This window comes from Centrocercus urophasianus, unplaced genomic scaffold (genome assembly GCF_019232065.1).
Source record: "Centrocercus urophasianus isolate 14NV4802_14NV808 unplaced genomic scaffold, USGS_Curo_1.0 seq_9, whole genome shotgun sequence".
NCBI lineage: Eukaryota > Metazoa > Chordata > Aves > Galliformes > Phasianidae > Centrocercus > Centrocercus urophasianus.
Window position 1 is genome coordinate 23,092,588 of NW_024885532.1, and position 5,783 is coordinate 23,098,370.

Genomic DNA, 5,783 nt, shown 5'->3' on the forward strand with positions numbered 1-5,783 from the left:
TTAATAGCTGTGCATTTTAGATTTGACATGAGATAACATTACCCACTTTCTTTAAGTCTTCAACTTTCTGAATTGCACAATGATTAATGCCACATAAATACTTCAGGAAGATCTGACCTGCTTCAAAATAGCAATGAGACAGACTGCCAGGTAGGAGCAGAGTTCAAATCATCCAAATATGACTCATCTGGTTCACTCCTACTGCCCTTGCTATAAATACAAAAGCAGGGGAATAATCCATTTCACATTAGATCATAGGTACTGGAGTTGCTGCCCTAAAATAAGGGCCAGAGCTCCCTCTCTACAGCACTGAGAATCAGAGAATCATAGAATCAAGGTTGGAAAAGACCACTAAGATGATCTAGTCCAACCATCAGCCCATCCCCACCATGCCCACTAACCATGGCCACTCAGTGCCACGGTACTTGAACACCTCCAGGGACAGTGACTCCACCACCTCCCTGGGCAGCCTGTTCCATTGAGTGTTCCACCCTTCTTTCCAAGAAGAATTTTTTCTAGTATTCAAACTGAACCTCCCCTGATGCAACTTAAGGCCATTACCTATCATCAACACTGGGAGAAGAGGAATGAAGCAGGTCTTAGGAGTCCATCTGTCCATGTCCAACTTATCCAGCAGCTGCATTAAGTAGAGGTAATATTGCTCTAGAGATTCTCAGATTAAAATATAGTTTGACAATTTTTTCCCCCACTCCTTCACAACACCATTTTGATATAATCTGTATCTGGCACACAAAGAGTAGAGGGTCACTGCACGAGTGTCCTGCCTGCAAAAGCCATTCCTGCTACCACTGCACTCTGCCTCTGTATTGTGGAACATCTAGAAATTACCTGTGGTGATAAATTGCATCTTTTCCTACTTTGCTTTTATTCCTGCAGGCAGACATCATTTGTTTGGCCATAGTAGAGCATGACTTTCAAGAGGAGGTTTGATTATTTGTGTTTATTGCTGACCAAGGTTGTACAATAAAGTTCATGAAAGGGAAACTAACACAGCATCTCATACCTTCTGGAACACTTAATCAATCACATTCTTGCAAGCTATGCATGAAAAATACTGGCAGCTCAAGGCTTACAAAGAAGATGAGTACATTCTTCCACCACACATCAACCACTGACATTCTTCTCAGGCATTTATCAGCAGGGAAGCTGCACAAATTTTGTTGTCAGTCAGTCTTATTGAAGCAGCAAACAAAAAAGGTCTCCTGTGGGCAGTGCAGCTGAACTCTGAAATGCTCCATCTCTTTCTCCAGCCACTGCAATATTGCACATTTGTGCAGGAAGAATTCCATGTATATACAAACGCTTGTTCTCAATAGTGTTAACAAGATGCTGTTGTGCAAAGAGAGAAGCATGTGATGTCTTTCATAGAAGCATAGAATCATCTGATTTGGAAGGGACCCTTAAAGGCCATCTAGTCCAACTCCCCTGTGATGAACAGGGACACCTGTACAGCTTAATCAGGTTCTCATAGCCTTGTCCAGCCTGACCTTGAATGTCTCCAGGAACGGGGCATCCACCACCTTTCTGGGCAACTTATTTCAGTGCCTCATCACCCAGCAGGCCAGAGAAGTAGGCAAAGGCACTTGGGGTACTTCAAAGCAAAATAGTTTGGGAAGCCATGTCATCCTTCCAGAAGCAGAAAGGACCATGGTCAGCATGACAGGACACCAGCTAAGTGCTGTTCTGTGCAGTATGGTGAGCTCACAGGGTGACAGCAGCCATCGGCTTCTGAAAGGATTAACCCACCCGCTCTCCACATCACCCTATTTGTCCTGTAATACAGTTTGGGAGGTGATTGCTGTCAGTGAAAACGTAACGAGAGACCATATGGGGCACATGAGTAGTTAAAATGGAGACAGTTCTCCTGAACCAAAAAAAAAAATAAAGCATTTTTGTTTGAATCGCTTGAATCACTGGACTGCAATAGATGCGATGAAAAGGGCAAATTACCTGTTGGCAGGTTTTCTTTCTCAAAGCTGATAGATGAAAAAAGTGTGGAATTGCCATATTTGGGATCTTTTGTGTTCTTTTTCATACAACATACTTTGGAAAAATCTCTCTGGATGATTCACAGCAAGGAAATGTATAGCTAAGGATGTAATTGAGCTCTCTGAAAAGGTTACAGGGAAGAGAAAGAAAAATAACTCTTCTCTTTTGCTTAGAATGTCTTTTTTTAAAAATGATCTACTACTTACAATGAAAAATCTCAAATAAAACTAGCACAATGGTCCCAGAGATAACAGTGCTTGCCTTAGGTTAATTAAACCAGGAAAGCTCTCTACTGAGGAAGACATAGTAGAAGTACACATCAGATTTTGTAAGTTATGTGCAGAATTGACAAGGTCATATGCTCAAAGATGACTTCATTGCATAGCTGTGTTAAGGTCACAATGAGAGGTAGATCACCGGCTAACAACAACATCATACGTCAGAACGGCTTTTTTTTTACAGGGCAAACCTCACGACAGTATATCCTCAAAGCTACATCTTCCCACAAGATTTGTAAGAATCCGTTACTTAAACTGATGATTTGTGAAACACTCAGGATACAGAATCAAATCAGCTACCTGGTATCCCAGCTACCATCCATCCCTGGGCAAGACATGGCCATCTTTCCATTTACTATCCATCTCTGAACTCTCTACGTGGGAGTAAGACCAACGAAAGACCTGCATGGGAACATTTTGCTTGGAAAGTCAGCCTGGTTAGCATGTCACAGGTAGTAAACCTGACTTGCACAGTGGAAGTGGTGAAAAACAGTCCACTGCTGCTGTCCTGAAAGATTGTCTGTGCTTACAAGGAGGAGATGGCCAATCTTAAGAGTAATTGTTTTTAAATAATAATCGGCAAAGGAAAAGATTAAGAATAAGCTGAAATGAAGTCTGATCTGGAATCAGTGTTGATCAGTTGAATCAGGGTTGATTTGAGAAGGAGGTTGGACATCCTGTAGCCCCTTCCAGCCTGCATCATCTATGATCCCGTGGGCAGTTACTAAAGATGCTTCTGTTCAACTCACATGGCTGCAAGGCACGGGATAAAGGAAATCTACCTCGCATCAGCTCAGAGCAGCAACTCCTTGTCAGCACAGAGCTTGCCAGTTCTACACTTCTGTGAAAATAGACAACTGGAGGGCAATGGATGAAGCTGATTAAGTAAGGTTAAGTAAAAGGACCTGGAGATCTTTGTACTTGGAATGTATCTCCAAGGGTACTGCTTAAAGACCTGCAATCCTGATCTTCCTGAAGAGTGAATGGCATTTCAATTAGAATCAACTTTTAAAAGAGAAAAATAGTGCAGATATTCTGATTTACCCTTATTTGAACACAAATATCTCCGTGGAAAGAAAAAAAAAGTCAAAAAAATGACTCCACAAAATTGGTATTACTTTACTGTAGGATCCATGCTGCTCTTCGACTTCAAGCTTCATCATACTTGCTGAAGTTACATCCACCAGGTAGTAAATAGCATTTCAAATGAGATGCAAATTCAGTGAAATAAGTGATTCCTAAACAGCAAAGTAGCTTCTGACTGCTTTTAGGTGATCTGAAATGGATGAATGCTTTCGTGAATATTTTCAGGAAGGATGGAAATATTGAGGCCGAGGCCCATGGAGCAGTGCATGAATCCCATACCCATACTTTGAGAAAATGAGCTGCTGCCAGAAACTAAAAGTGGAAAGGGGGCAGTGGAATAATCTTGAGAAAGCAGTTGCAGTGGAAAGGGTATTTGGCTTGCAAAAAGTTGGGAGAATGTTAGTCGAGACTATAAAACTCATTTGGATGCACACTTTCAAGTAGTAATCAACAGGCAACAGATAGAAATGGGGAGAAAAACTTAGTTCATGTGTTTTCTTAGCTGCCTTCATGCGTCTTTTTATGGATTAGTATTATTAGATTTATACTGGGAAAGTCCATTTTAAATATGGGTTGTCCAGACAGCCCAATCTGTCCTTGAATTTGGTCTGGTAGCAGAGTTCGTGGTTTGCTAGTGAAGTGAATACCCCATGATGAAGTCTCTTCTCTGATATATTTTTTTGTTGTGTTTTTACAAAGATGCAGATTCCAGAATGGCAGCTGGGATTCCAGCAGAGTTCTGCCTTCTCAGGCAGTGGCAGTGACCCAGTTTGCTGGTAACATCAAGCAACAACGCTGGTTCCACACTAATTCTCTCTTTGAAAACTGGTTCTTACCTTTTCTTTCAAAAAGGTTGGTGTAATTCTCGCTTCTCCTGAAGGCTCAACCATCTGATGATTTGGAAAGTGGTCACAGCACTGAGCTTATCAGAGTTCAAGAAGCATTTGGACAGTGCTCTCAGCCATGATTTCTGTATGGTCCTGTATGGAGCCAGGGGTTAACTCAGTGATCTTTACAGCCCTTTCCAACTTAGGATAATCTTTAATTCTATGTTTCTATGATGGAAGCATTGCTACTGAGATGTGCCATCCTTTCCCGTGGTGCAATCAGTGAATTTTCCATTCTTTTGGTCATTTTGGTCCCAAAATATTTGCAACATGATGATGGGTTAACGAATGGTTGCTTCTTTCTTACAGTAAAAAGAAACACACTCTTAAAGTGTTCGTTCTTTGGTAGTGCTAAAAAAATACACATTAAAAAATAGAAAGAAAACCTGACCTTTCTAAAGTAATGAAACTACAGCAGCATGTACTGCAGAGCAATAATTTCAAAATGGCAGTAGCCTGTAAGGGCTGGGCCACAGGATCCCAGGGCCTCTTCCACTCCATCCTTACTCGGGGTCAGTCTTCAAGTCTGTTTGCAATAATATCTGTCTTTTGTTTTGTTTTCCTTTTCCTCAAAGACACCCTGTAAAAGCAGTCCATTTCCTCCCCTCTCTTCAGCAATGTTTCAGAGATAGTTGTAGGACAGTACAGCTTTATAGAGCAACAGTTTTAGCGTGAAGTTTTACAGTCAGTGGAAGCCATGAGCAATTTTTCCTTTTCATTCCTTACTTGGAGAGTGTAAGACCTCACTGTGAAATACAAAGAAAACAATAATTTGATATGATTTAGCCTTGTGCTGCCATGGTGACTGGTAAAAGGAAAGAGTAACAAAAGTCAACAAGGTGAAGAACTATGAAGTGTTTTCACACACACACACACACAAAAATTCTAAACCTTCAAATGTAGGAGGTTCAAAAAAAAGCCACAAGCAGACATATACAGTCACAGGCCAGCCTGCTTGTAGCCTTATGAATACAGACAGAGTCAACATAAAGTAAATAATAACAGAAAACAATTTCATAATAAATTTCATTTACTCAAATGCCCTTAGAGAAAATAGCCAGTGAATTGCAACATTTTTGGCAAATGATACAGCAAGGGCAGGCCTGTGCAAGCTGCATTTTACCCTCTGTGCGCTCCTCTGTGTATGAACCCTTCTTTGTTTTCTGGCTCAAAGCTTGCTTCCTGAGGTATTTCTTGTGATAAGATTCTTGGAGATGAGAGGTGGGTGTTGCTGTGTGGCAATCAACATCACTGTCTGGACAATTTTACATTTGAAAGCATTTCTTTGGAGCTGTTGACCTTTGGAAGAGAGTGCTCAGAACTGTTTACTGGTGGAAGATCTGTCCTGTGACCAAATAACTCCTGTTTGCTACGGGAGATTGGGGGATAATATCATTGTATCCTGTGAAGGCAAGATGCAAGTTGGCACCTCCATATTCCCTCTTATCTGTTGGCAAGGCCAGGGAGACAGGAAAAACAACAGTTCCTGCTGAGATCCAAAAGCCAGAAGTTGTCATTCCAA